Here is an 18988-nt window from a genome sequence, read left to right as displayed (position 1 = left end):
GTCTTTATATTTTATATTTATTGAATGTACTCCTCATAGTGTATCCTGAGGGAAAATAAAAGTATTGTTATTAGGGAGAGGGGGTAAAGTACAGTGGGTCAGCGTGCGAAATGTGTTAGGTACGATTATTCTGCATGTTGTGAAGTAAGAATTGTTTTTTAACTTCACACTGTCCAAATACTTTACCTCTCCCCCCTCCTAATTTGCAAATATTTAGGCCAAATTATATATTTTCCATCAATTCTGTCACTAGTGTTTGTCTTGTCTCAAACTAAGCAGGAATAAACTAACGAAGAAATCGGTTTTTTCTCGAGTTCTACACTGCGTAAACTTGAGTGTTTGCTGTAAAATACATAAGTACCAAAACTTTGTCCACAAAAAAGTTTTCCAAAGAAAAGTAAAAATCTAAGTTAAACCACAAATGAGCAGAAATAAAGCCAAATAATTTTCCACTTTTAAAACTACCACCAATCACCATCAATGAATAAATTAAACCCAAAACGAACAGATATTACAATAAATAACCAAGTCAAACTCAAATGGAGCAGGAAACAAGATAAGTAGGGCTGACGCCACCTTGCTTTTCAAAAAGCAGCACATAATTTGCTCTTAATTGAGAACAAAATGCTGTTAGAATGTTTTATGATTTCAAATAAGCTGGTGGTATTTAGAAGTTATGAGGAGCTCCAGTCCTAATCATTTTAGTTTCTGCTCGTTTTGAGTTTGACTCTGTTAATTATATTAATGTATGTAGGTTGGGGTTCATGGGCACCCATAAGCTGAATTCTGGGGGGGGGCAAACCTCGTCGAATTGGCACTTTTAATGCTATATAATAGAAATCTCAGAACAAAAATATAAAAATAAGGCAGCATCATTCAGCAAGGGGGACGGGCACTTCCTGCCCCCTCTTATGGGCGCCCATGTTTGGGTTTCATTCATTTATTGATGGTAATTTGTGGTAGCTTGACGCTTGGAAATTTATTTGACTTTTATCCAGAACTGCAAATTAACCCATTTTCCCCTGATGTTTACTCTATATCTTTTTGGCACAAAAAATAATTGAAAATTACTTGAAATGGATCCAGTACAGAGAATTCTCCCTTCATTCTTAATTTATGATTCTTGTTTCTTTAAATTGTTTAACGGAATTTACAGTTCTTTGTATCCACATGTCCTTGGATCGGCACTTTTTGGAGCTTTGGAGCGATGCCCAAACTATTGCGCAGTCAGTCTTCTTCTTGTCTTTGTTCCTAGATTTGACCTTTGTATTAATGTTAATGTTAAGGAATTGCTACCAACTAGAATTTTAAGTTGTCTAAGGATTAACATTCAGGTAATCTTTGACTTTGCTCGTTATCTTAAAAGATTGGCAGGCTGGTACACGAGTCAGGCTATTGTCGTAGTTTCGTATTAAAAAAGAAAGTCAGTAGCCCCAACAATGTATTCTGCTCTTAATTGGTGCAATGATCAACTTTCAGGCGCCAACGTTATTAAAGTAGTTATGCCCTGAAAATGAAAAGGACTTAAGCTCAGGCTCAGAACGCTGGTTTTCCCGTCTTTACGATAAATCAAACAGTTTATGATAAAGAACTGTAAATAACTTGGCTTATTAGTAACTGAAATTAAACGACGGAATTTTTATATCATTACACACACCAAAAGAATTCATTACACACACTGTAATGAATTCTTTACACACACCTCGTATCATTACACACACGAAAAGAATTTAGTGCAACTTATCAAAAACTACAAGCCTGAGAAAATTTGCTGGGTTTTCAAAAAAGGAGAAAAAATGGCCGAAAAGTCAAGGAATCTTTATGAAAATAGCACCATGAGGATTAACGTGGCAGAGAATCTTGCTTCAGAAGTTTATAGCTCCTATATATGAAAATCTTAACTTTTTTCTATTTTTATTTTGCGGTAGGCTATTTGCCATGATCACGGATGGGTGTTTTTTATGGTCCTAGAAGATCGAGAGAGGGTGCGTTTGAATGGAAATTAAAAGTTCTAATAGCATTTTTAAGTTACCAAAAAGATTTGTGGGCAAAGATAGTAAAAAAAACGCCTTTTTCCAAAAAAGATGTTTGTTTGTTATAGCGCCTATGTTAAGTTTTTCATCCATTGTCGCACTTTTGAACCAGTCTCTTGTAAATTTCTTTCAGCTAGCGTGAGACAAGACAAAGTAAAGTGACAGAATAGATCGAAAATATATAAATTTGGGTATATATTTGCACATCAGGAGGGGGGGGGTAAAGTATTTGGTCGTTGTGAAGTTAGAAAACAATTCTTACTTCATAATATGCAGAAAAATTACACCTAACTCCAAGGCCCTACCCAGGGGGGGGGGGTAGAGGGTTCTAACCCTCCCCCCTTGAAATGTTCGTCTTACTCGTAAAAACGTAACAAAAATGGATATAAACACATTTTTTATGCGATTTTTGAGGGTTTTTACTGTAACCCCCCGCCCACGAAAAAAACATTTGAGTAATCCCCCCCCCGAAAAAAAATCCGGGGTACGGCCTTGCCTAACTCATTTTAAATGCAGCCACGCTATGCTTAACCCCTACCCCCCCCCTAAAGTATTAAAAAAGTGTTTCTAAAGTATTATATTTTCATCGTATTTTGTAATATTAAATAAAAAAAAACGAGTTTTTTAAACTGAAAGTAAGGAGCGATATTAAAACTTAAAACGAACAGAAATTATTCCGTATATGAAAGGGGCCGTCCCCTCCTTAATGCCTCGCTCTTCATGCTAAAGTTTTTTATTGTTTAAAAAATAAAGTTGTGAGACAGAGTCAAACTTTAGCGTAACGAGCGCGGCGTTGAGGAGGAACGGTCCCTTTCGTATACGGAATAATTTCTTTTCGTTTTAAGTTTTAATGTCGCTCCTTACTTTCAGTTCAAAACATTTTTTTTTTTATTTAATTTCTGATCGTTTTTTAGGTAATGCAGCTGTGATTTTGGCTCACCGTCATTGAATAAGTAAGCAAAATTTGCATAAAAATTTTACTTTTCTTTTGCTAAATGGCTGTCTCTAAATTTGTTTCTGACGTGATTTACAAATTAACTTACGTAACGAACTTCTATATTCGTATATTTTTCTTCTGGCGAAAATACAAAGTTGCAGATTTTTGCAGATATGAGCTTGGAACCTATGTAATAGGGTTTTCTGATACGCTGAATCTGACGGTGTTATTTTCATTAAAATTCTTTCACTTGTAGGGGATGTTTCCCCCCTCTTTAAAAAATCAGGCAAATTTTCTCAGGCTGGTAGCCTTTGATGAGTAATACTAAACTTAATAAAATTTATATATTTAGAATCAGCATTATAGGCCCATTCTTTTGATACATTTATTGACATAAAAATTCCGTTTTTAAAAGTTTCGATTACCATTGAACCGTATCGCTTGTTTTTTTTATTGTTTTTTTTATTACGTATATGTTATTACGTATATGAGGGGGTTCTGCCCTCATATACGTAATAATTTCTGTTCGTTTTAAGTTCTAATGCTGCTTCTTACTTTCAGTTGAAAAACTTGTTTTTTTTTTATTTAATTTCTGATCGTTTTTTAAATAATGCTTGGAAATCCAGCGCCCCCTTCATAAAAATGTCCCTTACCCCAAAGAAACATCCTCCACGGAAAGATTCTCCATTTTAACCCCCTCCTTCAGCCCCCCCCCCCCCGAAAATATCCTTCCTGAAAATGCCTGTATACTTCCCAATAACCAATGCAATATGTAAGCAATGGGCAAAGTTCATAACTTGCAGCCCTTCCCCTGGGAACTGTGGGAGATTAGGTCATCCTAAAAGACATATTTATTAGGTTTTCGACTATGCTGAACAAAATGGCTATCTCAAAATGTTAATTGGGTCACTTTGAGAAAAAATGAGCATGGGAGCGGGCCTAGTGGCCCTCCATTTTTTTTGGTCACTTAAAAAGGGCACTAGAACTATTAATTTCCGTTCCAATGAGCCCTCCTACGATATTCTAGGACCAGTGGCTCAATAAGATTACCCCTGGGGAAAAGAAAAAAAAATAAACACGCATCCGTGATCTTTCTTCTGGCAAAAAATGGAAAATTCCACATTTTTGTAGATAGGAGCTTGAAACCTCTACAGTAGGGTTCTCTGATACGCTGAATATGATGGTCGGTTTCAACCTCAAAGGATACTCTTATAAATCCCTCCAACTTACTGAAGCTTGTATCCTCCTCTCTAAAAGCCTTATTTATCTGGGAATTCCCATTGGAAAATCAATTAAGGAAACTATTAAGCTTGCCATTCAAAATATTAAAAAAAAGACAAGGTTAGCTTATGCGTCACTTGTCTCTAACGTTACACACCTTAGTCGTTTCCATCTTTCTAAACTTTATAGTATTCTAACTGCGCCTCATCGTCTTTCTCTGTCTCCTATTTTTTACTGCTTAAAAAAGAAAAATGTTAATAGGATTTATTTTAAATTTTCTAAATTAGTTTTACATATGCACTCTTGGACTAGTAACTCTTTTTTGTCCCAAAAATTTAAGCTCATTTTACCTTCGACAATTATTGATAGAAGAGCAAAAGAGTTTACATCTTCCGCCTGTAAATTAAATCAGGATTAGCCTTCTTTATTTTTATGAGTTTTTTTATGTCTTTTGATTTATCGCTTATCTTGTGATTATGATATATGATTTGTGATTATGTCTATGATTATTATGATTGTAAAAACAACTTATTTTTGTTCAGTGTATAAGTTTTCTTGTCTTTTTTCTTTTGTTTCTCTTATGTACTCTGTCATTAGGGGACTTGCGCCCTTTTTTGTTTTGACAGGTTATAAATAAATTGAATTGAAAATATTCCGTAAATGAAGGGTTTGCTCCTCCTCCTCAGTACCTGGTTCTTTACGCTAAAGTTTGACTGTTTATACCAATTTTTTTTTAAGAACGACTTTTGATACGCAAAGGCTGTTTAATTAGAATAGAAAACTTTTTTAAAGTACTAAAAACTTGTATCATGAAGAGTAAGGTATTTAGGAGGGGGGACAATATTTGCCTATATGGAATAATTTCTGCCTGTTTTGAGTTTTAATCTTGCTCCTTACTTTCAGTTTAAAAAAAAACTTGTTTTTTTTTAATTTAATATGACGAAAGGAAAAAGTCTAGAATAGCGGCTCTCCACACGGAGACGTGCTAGAACAAAAAGAGAAACATTTTTAGGCTGCTATTTCCATCGTTATTTTTTGGTTTTGTTCACGTTCTTTGAGAATTATCCCCAGGCATCGTCTAATGGTCTAATATAGTCCAAGGCTATATAGGAACTTGTAAAAATGATGGAATTTTTATATTATAATATGAAGCAGGTATCAATGAATCATATTCCCTCGTTTTTTCCATTTTAATCTGTATTTGAATCAGTTTTCATCAACTATTTGATTAACTTTTTTTTACCGGGCTGTTTTGCTAGTTACATTACATTTTACTTTTACCTTCTTAACTTTTTTTTCCTTCTTACTTTTTTTTCTATCACTTGTGTCTCCTTCTGAAGAGCTGCTATTCTAGACCTGTTTCCTAATAAATATGTATAAGGTAAAGTTGGGGCTCTCAGTGTACAATTAGGTCGATTGAGAAAGAAACATGTTAAGAAAAACGATTCTTACTTTATGATATGCAAGGTACTGTTCTATTAGCTAGTACCCACGTGATATACTGTATAGGGAAATGGTAAAGGAAACCAGTCCAACGGATATCTGTCATTAGATAAATGGATCGCAAAGCGTGGTTTATCACTGCGTTTACAATATTTAAAGTATTCTTTTTGGGTTTAGGGGGGGAGGTACTTAGGTTAGGTTACGTATTTAATATATGCCGTGCTTTACCACCACCCCCCTAATGTGAAAATATATAGCCCAAATTTTTTTTTAAACTATTATATTTTAATAATAGTTCGTTTTATTTCATTAGCAATAACCAAACTTGACTTCTCTTGTGGGTACCAGCTAAAAGAACAGTACGAAAAATTGTAGTTAATCATTCCTAAAAGTCCTTCACTTTACTGTGCCAATATTTATCCCTAATTGTGTGTATCTAATGCATTCTAATACGTGACTTTTTTTTATCAGAGGCAGCGCTTACGTTGCCTATAGTAAAGAGCCATAAGATTGGAATTATCATTATTTATTTGTACTTATTCCCCCAAAGGCAATTGATATGGAAGGGGTGGTCGTATAAATTTCCGAGGGGCCCCATTCAATTTGGAAATGAACAACCCCAACAACCCCCGGGGCGACGGCTGTAAGTTATGCAAGTTGTCTGTTGTCAGCTTGCAAGGTATTCTATTGAGAAAAAGAGGGTTTGTTTGATCCTGGGCCTCTAAAAAGCTCAGAGTGTAAAGGTGAAACTTTAAAGGAATGATTTGAGGGATGCCGAATAGATCAAAACGTGCTATGTGCTTGCTGGTTGTCTAAAAGGATTGTCTGTAACATCTAAGGAACGGCCGAGGGTTTTAAATTGAAACTTTCAATGTACATCAAGGGGATGCTGAAGATTGATTAAAAGGGAGGAGGCAACCACCCCCTCCCTTCCTTGACCTTTGTAGAAGCCTTCTCTCTTCGACACTGATTGACATTTTCAAATTGTACTTTTGTCCAACCTCGTCAAAAGGTCTAATACCTGTGCATTTAGCTGCTCGTTTGAAGTTTTAATGTCGCTCCTTACTTTCTGTTAAAAAACTCAGTTAACCAACTATCGAAAACCCTGCCCCTCCTTGACTCGTTGAAATCTAGATTCTTCATGATCAGTGGTCCCACGTAACCCTCTTCCCTGGACCCTGGTATTCCTTGACCAGTGACATGCCGTGATCCGTGGTAGCCTACATCTCTTCGAGCCCATCTGTGGTCCCCCGTTAACCATCCTTGTCCGCCATGATTCATAATCCCTCCATGGCGATGGAAGGCGTGTTCACCTCCATGATTTGCTGATTTCCTTGCTCTTTAATTTGCTTTTCTTTCTTTAAGTGGTTATTTATCAATTCTTCGTTCTGGTCTACATTTCTGTAACTAATGCTCAGCATGTTTTTATTACCCTAAGTCGTAAATTCAACTGCAGTCCTGGCCAAAATTAAATTGCAGAACAATATATGTATAAGAGTGGATGAATAAAGACTTTTTGTTCTTTACATAGTAAAATATGAAGGTTCTCACATATTTCATATGCTTCGAAATAACTGCTTGAATATCTTTTTCAGAGGTGTGGGATTTTTCAGAGGTGTGGGATACTTGAGTGCGAAAGACTGACAGAAAATAATAACCAGTAAAATTTTTACATTCAACATCGGAAAAAAAAGTCCTGATCTTTTAATGTTCCCCATTAAAAATCGTAATTGAATATCGAATAATAGCCAGAAAATTACGAGAAAAAAAGCGACATTCGCTTGCAAGATATTAAAATTACACCGTGTTTAAAAACCCAGAAAATTGGATAGAAGCTGGTAACATAATACGTCACGAAAGTTAAAAGATGGACTCTTAGAGTTGATTAGTTGGGACATCTCCTCTTAGAATTAGCATCTGTTAAAATTCAAATAACATTCGTTTAGATTTTCTGGAAAGATATTTTCAGAAAAATTGAATTTAGACCTTTTATTGCGTAAAAGCTGAATACGTGAAGATTGCAATATCCTATGCAAAAGTGCCCACTGTTGCTTATAAGTTTTTTTTCAAATAGTATTATGTGTAGAGAACGAAAATATGCCTCATTTTAAATATAAAAACAATAGGGAACGCTACTTCTAAAAAAAAAAAAATAATAAATTGTTAAGTAGGTTCTATGTGTGATTTTGACAGCTTGATGATATTATAATAAAAAAAAAACTTTAATGTATCTATTCATTTCTAGAACGTAAAAAGTGAAATACTTTTTAAAGAAAAACGTCAAGTTGAATGAGGCTGGGGCCTCAACTGACGGCGGAATTATAGCTACACCTCTTATAGAGTAGATGCTGTATCAGTATATTAAAAAGTCAACCAGCTCATAGATTGAAAAAGTAATAAAAAGTTACATTCAATATCTCTCTCTCTCTCTCTCTCTCTCTGTCTCTCTCTCTCTCTCTCTCTCTCTCTCTCTCCCTCTCTCTCTCTCTCCCTCTCTATATCTCTCTCTCTCTCTCTCTCCCTCTCTCTTTCTCCCTCTCTCTCTCATTCTCTCTCTCTTTCTCTCTTTTTCTCTCTCTTAAAGACCTACCTTATTTTTGTTATTTTGTTTACTGTGAATTCATAACGATTTCTACCCCACGTGAATCCAAGACGCTTGCTACCCTATATTAGGCCCGTTTTTTAGCACTAAGATCTTACATCTAATATCTTACATCTTTCTACAAAGATTATCGTTTTTTAACTCATCTTTGTTCTAAGATCTTGCAGCTCACTGATGTTAGCAAAAAGTGCGAAGACCGCCACTGTTATACCATATAGAACAATGATGAGAGAACTTCGATGATCTACTCATCATTGTTCTCAGACCGCTGATCAGAGCAGAATGATGAAAGACGTTTGCACAAAAACGACCAAAGATGTAAGATCTTAGTTCAAAGATTCCACTTTTAAGCGTTTTCTGACAAAAGATGTAAGATCTTAGCACATTGATGAGTGAAAAAACAGGCCTATTTTGTGATAAACACTTCCAACAAAAACAAAGAAAATCTTTCGTGACAACTTTTGACAGAATTATTGACGCGGTCTTCACATGTTGTCATGCATTTCACATTAACGACACATCATATTTTTATCTGTTTTTGGAAAATGCATTAGAACTTCCAATTTCCAATCCATTTTGCTTATTCAAAAGTTTCAATAAAATTGGTATCAATTATAAAGCGGCACTACCTATGATACTGCTTATATGCCCTTTTGAAAACCTGAATGCATATAACTTTTTAGTTTGATTGAAACATCCTCTAAGCGTTCCCTAAAAGTTTCATCTTAATAGCCTTAGCGTAAATAGCTACTGTAACTGCAGTGGTAGTATTAATAGTACTAAAATAATAATAGTAATAGCACTAATAGCATTATTAGCATTAATGTACTATTGCCTTTTGGTAATTTGAACTTAGCCTTACAAGTAGACAAAATATAGGTAAAAAAAAAAAAAAAAAAAAAATTAATAAAAAAAAAAATAAAATCGCACACGTGATCTATCTTCTGGCAAAAAATACAAAATTCCACATTTTTGTAGATAGGAGCTTGAAAAATCTACAGTAGGGTTCTATGATACGCTGAATATAATGGTGTGAATTTCATTAAGGTTCTATAACTTTTAGGGGGTCTTTCCCCCTTTTTTCGAAAATCAGCCAAATTTTCTCAGTAACTTTTGATGGGTACGATTAAACTTGATGAAACTTATATATTTGAAATGAGAATTAAAATTTGATTCTTTTGATGTATCTATTGGTACCAAAATTCCGTTTTTTTAGTTTCGGTTACCATTGAGCCGGGTCGCTCCTTACTTACAGTTCGTTACCACGAACTGTTTGATAGGTGGGTGACACCTGACACCTTTTTAGTTTGATTGAAACTTCCCCTAAGCGTTCGCTAAAAGTTTCACCTTAATAGCCTAAATAGTTACAGTAACTGCAGTGGTAGTATTAATAGTAGGCTACTAAAATAATAATAGTAATAGCATTAGTAGCATTAATGTACTATTGCCTTTTGGTCATTTGAACATAATTCCTATCAAACCTTTGAAGTTTCAACTTAAAACAATTAGCCTTTGTTATAACATTGCTGATATATCTGTTTGATCTGTATATTCATATACTTCTTGTGATTATCATCTTAACGCTCTTAGTCTTACAAGTAGACAAAATAGAGGTAGTGTTGAAGTAGCAGTAGTGGTAGTATGTGTAGCAGCAGCAGTAGTATTAGCTGCATATATTGTCTTTTGGTAAATAAATCTTCCCCTTTAATGATGACTGAAAGTTCCAACTTATCTAAATACATTCTTGAGATACGTTCTTTTTACAATGTACAAGCACATAGCGTCTTTTGAATTATATAAAATTTTCCTTGAACAGTTTTAAATGTAGTTCTGTGATTGTAGTAGTAATAGTGGCATCAGTAGCATTGATAGTAGTTGTAGTGGTACTAGCGTTCAGTGGTAGTAGTTTTCATCGCTCTTATCGTTTCTTGAAAGTTCCGAATTAACATACAGTCATTCCTGAGTTACGCTCTTTTGACTAGCCAACTGAGTAAACCAACTGAAAATTTGAGTTATAGATGTAAAAATTCTTCGTCGATAAGTGTAAATTCTTCAAATATTAGTGTCTTGTCCGATGACAGCTGTATTGTCACCTCATTCCACTCAGCCTCGATGTTAAAGTTGGGTACTTCAATTCTGGACCACTTCTGTTCTGTAGAGTACCTTGAAATCTTTTTTATTATCCCTGCATCTAGTGGATGTAATTTATAGTGTTAGCTGGCAAATTTTCTATTAATCAATTTTAGAGGAGGAATAGGAGTGTGTAGAGTGAAATTGTTCACAAATAACAGAATTTTGGGTTTCTTTTTGGCCAGAGTTTTGTCTAGTTAAGTCAACCATGAGGAAAATGCCTCATTATTCATCCATGTCCTTTTATTTGACCTGTATTCAGCAGGCAGAGCCTTGACACCTTTAAGGCATCTAGGATTTTAATACAGCAACAACAAAGGTCTTTAACTTGGTTGATCCTGTCGCAAAAGTTGCTTGTAAAATTGTAACCCTTTCTTCGCTCTGTTTGCCACTGTGTCACTTTCCATTTTTAAATTGACAGATTTTTATCAGGGAGAAACTTGATATCAGTGGCGGATCCAGGGGGCGAAGGGGGCGCGCGCCCCCTAGTGTAGTCTAATGTAGTGTAATTTACTTAATTAACTCCAGTTTGCGGTAATTAAACTTGCTCCTAACGGTCATAAGTTTATCGGATCAACCTATTTGCTCCCTCCCCCTAATAAAAATCCTGGATCTGCCCCTGCTTGATGTAACAAGCCGTTTCATCAGTGCTAAAATAGTTTTCGTTAGATAGTCTATTCTTTCAAAATACTCTTTAACGAACCCTTTCACTCACCCCAAGCATTAGTGTCCACATGCGCTCTCTCACCACAAACTTTCTTAAACTTTATTTTGTACTTCTTTTTAAAATTCTCAAGCCAACTGTTATCAGCCTCAAAATTATCTTGTACCGGAGATTTAGAGGTGAACTCCGACTTATAAAGCTAAAGTAAAAATGGTGCTGTTTCACTTAATGGTACACACGAAAGAAGTCAAGTTCGGTTAATGCTAATGAGATAAAATAAAATAGGATGAATATATAAGAGTTTTGAAACAAATTTGGGTTATATATTTGCACATTAGGGGGTGGGGGTAAAGCATAGCATGTATCAAATACGTAACCTAACTATGTCAACCTTCCTGTTAACACTTATCTGGAGCTCGGTGCTATGAACTATTTGATTCTTGCTTTTCTATTTTTCTCCTTTAGGCCATATTTAGGTATTATGCTTGAAATATAAGAAAAAAGGCTATGAAATCAACTCATTTTTACTTTAAATTTAAAGACTTTTCTATTAAAACTCAGCTTTTTAAAGCCGCCATGCGAAACATAAATGATACTATAGGGATTACAAACATTAAAAACAACAGAAAACTATTATAACAAGTACAAAGAATGTTGACCTTTTAATAGAAGCAATGAACATTGACGGTCTTATTAATTTCAGAGGTAACGTTCTAGTGTTGCCTGTAATAAAGAGCCACAAGTCTACAGTGTCTTGTGTTGCTGTTGTTTTTTCAGACTCTCTATAGAATGAGCTAAAAACTATAGAAGGAGCTCACTTAATTTGCGACTAAATTTCACATGTCCTTTTAAGGGTATATTCTGATTGACGGAAAACCAGCCCCTCTCAGTAACACCTAGACATACAATGAAATTTTGAATTATTCATTTTGTCTAAAACAGTTGTAAGGTCTAGTAAATTTGCCTTCAAAGATGACATGTCCGCAGACTCCCTGGGGCAAGTGCTGTAAATAGTACATATTCCTGATTGTTCAAGCATGTTTTATATTTGAAAAATGGTGCTTGTTGGTTTATCGGTGTCTAATTGGCTCAAAACTTTCTGGGTTCGTTGTATGGATCTAAGGTATCAAATGTTTCGTTCTAGGACGGGAGGCCATATAAGGCTCAGAAATGGTCTAATATCTTTTATCACGGTCAGTTTTAAATTTGTAGCCATGAGTTCTTGAACCATTAATAACTTAAAGTAAAAAGAAATAATTTCACGTCACCCCCTTGAAAATGGGGTCTTTTAAAGGGCCAAAAATATTTTTTTTATGCGTATCAAAAAGGTTGACAAACCCAAAATATTCAAAGGCTCGGATGAAAAAACTGCTAGATCGAGTTTAGGTCACAAAAAAGGCTACTTTGGGGACCAGAAGTAGAATTTTCCGAAAACTGATTTACATGTAGGTGATTACCTTTTCACAAGATTAATTTTAGTTGTACGTATGTTGTTAATAAGCTGCTTATGTACATATTCTTTTACAGATCGTAGAGGAAAATGAGTGTCTTGAGCAGTTATAGAAGAGAAGCTACAGTTCTTCTTCAAGAAAACCCAATCAATCGTGCATCTGCTGCAGATTTTCTGAATCGGTTTTCAGGTTATGTTGACCTTTTATCTGGCTCAGGATTTACACCACAAGATGTTCTATCAAATATATCTGAAGAAGAAATGAGACAGATTTTGGAAGACGTCGTTTCAAAGCTAAATGACACATCGTCTGTAATGGATGCTAAAAAAAGTCCTAAAGATAGTTCTTTTGTCCCTCGGATTAGTTCTGTTCTTGCACGATATGGTGTTTTCTATAGTGCAGACAACTCTAATTTGCTGCTAAAAGCAAAGGTGCCTTTACTTGAACTCCCAGAAGAAATTGAACTACTCGGAAGTTCTAAGCCAATTGTATCGAGAACTATCTGTTGTAGCAGTAAAGAACAGTCGAAAGATGAAGTAAATAGGTTTATAGAGAGTGGGTGGACCATTGGTGGTAGTATTAACTTAATTTCGTTTTCAGCTGGAATCAGATTTGACGACAAGAGTTACAAGAAGGATTGTTCCTCAAGAATTACTAAGCTAGAAAGCACTGTTTTCAATAAGCTTGCAATTTATCCAGTAGGGGCTTTTATAATTCCTACTAATCAAATGAAATTAAATAGTGAAGCTGAGGTCGCATTGGACAGAATAATGACGACTTCAGAAGCAGAAGACTTTCTGCGCACTTTTGGGTCCCATTATCCAGGCGACGTTCATCATTACGGAGGCATAGTGCATTTTTCATGCGAAATGACAGCAAGCGATTGTTGCTCAGCGTCTGAGTTAGAATCAAATGCAGAGAGGGAGTTTGCTGCCACGTTATTTTGGCAGGGACTAGGAAAAGGTTTCAAGGCAAATGCCAGTTACAAAATTAAAAATGAATATCAACAGAAACAACAGAAGGCAGGAAAAAAATCAAGTAAGGAAATACATTTTGTTGTTTATGGACCACAGACGGCTCCTTCTTTGTTTTGTGAACTAATAAAAAAAACACCTGAAGAAGGGTTTATCATAGATAGAGGAGATCTTAAAAATCTTATTCCTGTGTGGAGTCTTGTCGGTAATGAGTTAAAAAATCAAGCTGAATTGATCAAAAATGCCTGGATGAGTTTAACAAAAGATATAAAATCGCAAGAAATTCAAGATCTTCGTTCTCATTACCGTAATAATGATGGGGAACTGGCAATGAAAAATATGCAGCAACTCCCAGATTTGCGAAGACAGCAGAAGAAGCAATGGTCGGCTCAAGAAAATGCTCTCCAAGACGCACAGGAGACTGAGGAGACAAACGAAATTGAGTCTTTAACTCCTGTTATGAGGATTAATACCGACTTGACCAAACAGCCTAAATTGAATGTACCGAACAGAGAAAATATTTACAACCTAACACTGCAGAAATTTCGGGAGGAAAGTTTAGTTAGTGCATTCATCATTGATTGTCCTTGTGATTTAACCAGTCTTTCTTACAGAATACTTCACCGTCTTGAACTTCAATGCTGCAATTTACCTGATGAAGGATCAAATGATTCCTCAGAGTCCGAGGAAGACTTCTGGTCCGAAATGGAACTAACAAAAAAAGAAAAAAAATTTGATGTTTCCATCCTTCTCAAGATGTATTCAGTCAGAGATAGAGTAAATGTTTTACGACTTCTTCTTGAATCAAGATTTGCTATTCCTATATGTTCCAATGACACTCTAGAATTACTTAGAATCACACAAAGATTAGAAGAAGACATTTTCCTCGGGGAAGACCTAAAGCTGCCACGAATTGCTATAATTAGTCAAGTAAAAACTTTTGAGAGTTCTACTGGTAAGATCATGGAAAATCTTTTCTATTTAAAAACTTCTCTAGAAACTTATGAGACATCAAATGTGGAGGTTGGACAAGGCTTAGTCTGCTTTGAAAATAGAGATAAGAAATCTTGCATCGTCATACATATTTGTGGTGATTTTAAACCTTATTGGAAATTTCTAACTGAATTCACTGACTACTTAATAGTTGAAGACGAATTTACCTCTAAATCAAACAAAATTTCTCATTTTATGAGCACACATTCTAGTGAAGAAGACTTACCACAATCAATTACAGTATGGATACCTAGTGTAAAAAAAACTAAATCAAAGGACCATTCCTTTCATCTTATTGAGGGTCCTTTAGAGTATTTTAATGAAATCGATCAAAAACGCATATTAGAAGCTGTTTTTCGTAAAGCCGGAGATCACAAACATTCAATGTATTCAATATTCCCTTTTGAAGATTCTTCAATATCAGAATTTAATAATTTACGAAAAATGTATTTGGTTGTTTCTAATATGAATGGCTTAGAAACGTATAGATCAAACGTGCTTATATTGCAAAAGAGTTTTGCAAAAGAAGGGGAATGGAGAGAAAAAATAAATGAGTTTGAACTTGTCAATGATACTGTCAGACGTTCAGAGATACAGAAGAAAATATAAATCGAGGAAAAGTTTCGAATATAATGATGTAGCAAGAAAAACGACCCACTTATCAACTATTTCCTGGAAGGACTCGAAAAAAAAGACATAGACAATATTCTACTTCATCTTCGCGTTATTGATGATGCAATTTCAGTGAACATCAAAGAATCTAAAATGGTGCGTCAACTAGAAGAGGTAGTACATCAAAAAACAAAAACCTTCTTGAGAAATATACAATTACCTGGAAAGAGCCCTGAACATGATCATCAGATAGAATCTAATAGGAAAGAGCTATTGAGTGCAAAAGAGAGGCGTAAATATGCTCGTCTTTCACTTCGTCACCTATGGAGGGAAGTTTCGCTATTTTATTCATCAGGGAAATGTGTAGATTTTGAATATTTACCACACATGGCGGCGTCTTGTTTGATTGCTGGGGAAACACTAGAGCTGTACGATGGAGATGGAAATATGCTAAATGTTGATTGGATCGGTGCAATATTTAAGAATTTGAGCTCTTTGCTTCCAAATAAAAGAATTTTTGTGTTATCCGTGCTCGGAGAGCAAAGCAGTGGAAAGTCAACATTGCTGAATACAATGTTTGGCATTCGTCTTGCAGCCAGTATAGGCCAGTGTACTAGAGGCCTTACCATGACCCTAGTAAAGACTGAAAAGAGTATGACTACGTGGTTATCTTGGACACAGAAGGTGTACGTTCACCAGAACATAAAGGTATTTATGGCTGTGCGAAGCGTGATAATAAGATTGCGACCTTGTCTATCTTACCATCAGATGCAGTTATTCTAGTTATTAAAGGTGAAAATGACAATGCCTTAAAAGAAATACTGCCTATTGTTGCACTTGCATATAAAGGCTCTAAATTGGCAGAAGAAAGAGGAGGCCTGCTTAGCTGCAAAATTTTTGCTGCTTATAATCAGGTGAAGTGTCATCAAGAAAACAGGAACAAACTTCTGAACATTTTTACTCAACTATCTGCGACACTTGTTGAATCTTTTGCAAAAGCAAATTCTTTAGAAGATGTAGGTGCACATACATCCGTCAGCTTCCCACAGATGTTCATCAATGAACAAGACATACGTGTATTTGGATGCAACACAAAAGGGGATCCACCAAATGACATCCCAAACGAAGAATTTAGCCTGCAAATTATTAATTTTAGAGAGTATATCCATGAGCAGGTTGTTAGTCAGTCTGGGTGGAGTGCTCGAAAAATCAAAAGTCTGGATAATTATTTGTTCTTGGTCTGGGAGTGCTTAAACAACTCTAATTTTGACCTGTCTTTTGAAACGGTCATCGAGAGACACGTGTACTCAGAAATAGAGCGGGTGTATCAGCCCCTCAGAAAATCATATATCCTGGAATATGAAAAGCAATATGACTTATTAAAAGACACATTTAAGAAAGAAATCTCTTTGAAAACAGAACAGTCTATGACCTTAAGCAAAATAAATGAATTGGTTGAAGATCTTGAGGTGAAGAGGAAGCCCTGTGCTGAAAAATTTGAAGAAGAGGTAAACAAAATTTTGGAACAAAAAGAGAACCAAAACTGGAAAACTGAATTTAACAGAAAAGTGGAAGACACTGTCTCCCGTCAAACTCGTCAATGGCGTGATAAACTAGAAGTTTTCTTGAAAAATAGCCTTCTGTTTGACGTAAGGGTAGGTGAATATGAAAAAGAAATGAGAGATAAACTAATAGAAGAATTTAGAATGAAGAGTCTCAAAGAAAAAACAAGACAAGAATTGTTGGTAATGTTTGAAACATATTTCAACAAAATTTTGCGAAAAGCAGAATAAGAAAACCCTCCATTGAATGTCAGAAATGATGTTCACCAGGCTTACATGAATAATCACACGATTCAGATAAAAGGAGTTGACCTCTTATCTGACGAACAAACTAACGTTGGCCAAAATAAACCTTTCTGGGAGAAATTTAAAGATGTAATCAAGAAAACTTATGATGAAGTTGCTAAATGGCTGTCTCAGAGTAAAAGCAATGAAGATATAATTGAAAAAAACATTGCTCGTATAATAGTCAGTATCACATCCGGAAAGAAATACTATTCTGATGCAGCTGTACATGATGTAATTAGTGATGTTGACAAATTTCTCGGACGTAAAGACAAAAAAATTGACATAGACAAAAGGAAAAAAGTTCATAGATTTGCGTACGAAATATTAGTAGGTTTCTTTAGAGAAATTCAAGTATAGTGGGAGGACGAGAATTCTGTCTACAAGCGCTTCTTTTCAATGAAGAAGGTCATGCAAGGATATTTTCTTGATGTCGCAAATGGTTTGAATGAAGTAGACTAATGGCATCAAGAGTTGAGGATTATTTTTCAAGACACTCTTATAAAGCTTTTAATAAGGAAGTTCAAGAAAGCGTTATGGCCAAATTAAGAAATAAATGCTGGCCTCAATATACAAAAAATATTCAAGGTCACATGGATTTATTTTTAATTGAGGAAGTTGAGCCAAAAGGTATTGCTGATGTCTTGTGTAAAATAAAAAATCCTAGTGATTTGAAAAGGCTTACGACCTGTAGACTGATTGGCTTTGAAATTGAAGCACTCTCTGAAGATCTAAAATGGGCTAAGTTCCAAGATCAACTTGAAACTTGCTTAAGAAACACGTATCAAGCGGCTCCAAAGGATGAAAAAACGGGATTGAAGTCTTTTCAGTTTCAACAGCTTTTCATATCACTAAAATCGTTTAAGAGCACATATATTGCCGACGAACTGACAAAAGAAATGAATACTTTCGGCTGGACAGAGTTGGACAAATTGTCTGTTAATTTTGACTTGCGACATATTGAGGCTATGATAAACACAATTTCCCAATCTTATAGAAAATTGGATAAAAACTATATTAATGACATTGTTTTGATACAACTTCAGGACAATATTCATTTTGAAGCGGCTTTTTGCAATGCATGTCAAGAGCCGTGTCCTCTTTGTAAAAGTCCCTGCTTTCTGGAAGTGTCTCACAACGGTTCGCATGATACTTTTCATCAGCCAAGTGGTCTAGTTAGTGGCATTTATTATATAGACACAAACAAATTATGTGCTACTGCTTGCAATACAGTCTCTCTTGATCATTATTTCATTCTAAATCATGGAATTACGAATGAAGAGAAATGGAAATATGCAGACTTCTCAAAGAAATTTACTAATTGGAGGCAGCCTGATAGAAATAAGCCTGTTTCATATTATAGGGAATACTTGATACGTTCGTATAACAAAGAAATTGCAGCTTACTATACGAGTAAATCCATCGGACATCTTAGACATTGCTGAAAGTCTTGAAGTTGTCATAAACAAAATTAAAAGAAAGGTTGACTTCCATAAGGATTTCCCCAATAAACCCTGATGAAAAAAGGCAGCTGTGCACCTTCAAGCTTGAAAAGTCTTTGTGACACCAAGGTGGTTTTTGTCTTGTCAATATTAGAGTACACCATCAAACAACCTCTGCTTTTGTATTATGTTTGAATAAATTAAGTGCACTAATATTCCATATGACTACTGTTTTGATTAAAAAAAACAAAACACATTTCTATACTTAATTTTTAAAAGGGATTGGTTTGATCCCTAAAACCAGCAGGTTTTCTTTCGAAGCAAGAGGGAACAAAATAAAATTATTTTATGAAACATATACGCAAAGTTTTGTTCTATTTTGTCGAAAAATTTTCTTTCTCAGCGTGTCCAAGAAAGTGTTTAATTTTAAAGCCCATTTGCCTTAAAATAGGTAAATCTATAGGACATATGAGACATTTCTGAAAGTCTTGGAGTTGTCACAAACGAAATTTAAAAAAAGATTGACTTCCATAAGGATTTCCCTTGCAAACCCTGATGAAAAAAAGCAACTATGTACCTAGAAGCTTAAAAACCCCTTGTGACATCAAAGTGGTTTTTGTCATATCAATATTAGAGCTT

The 18988-nt window shown here is 35.1% G+C and overlaps 1 pseudogene across 1 annotated transcript; it reads left to right on the top strand.

Moving 5' to 3' along the window:
* Positions 1-1312: 1312 nt before the first annotated feature.
* Positions 1313-18564, top strand: LOC148945070 (uncharacterized; annotated as a pseudogene). The gene is made up of 2 exons (XR_016142734.1): positions 1313-1334; positions 12558-18564. The product of XR_016142734.1 is annotated as an uncharacterized LOC148945070 (transcript).
* Positions 18565-18988: the final 424 nt, after the last annotated feature.

The sequence above is a fragment of the Artemia sp. Qi Xiang Cuo genome, chromosome 13, assembly GCF_049724085.1.
Source record: "Artemia sp. Qi Xiang Cuo chromosome 13, ASM4972408v1, whole genome shotgun sequence".
Lineage (NCBI taxonomy): Eukaryota > Metazoa > Arthropoda > Branchiopoda > Anostraca > Artemiidae > Artemia > Artemia sp. Qi Xiang Cuo.
The sequence above is the reverse complement of the archived record's forward strand: the minus strand, read 5'-3'. Positions and strand labels throughout refer to the sequence as shown.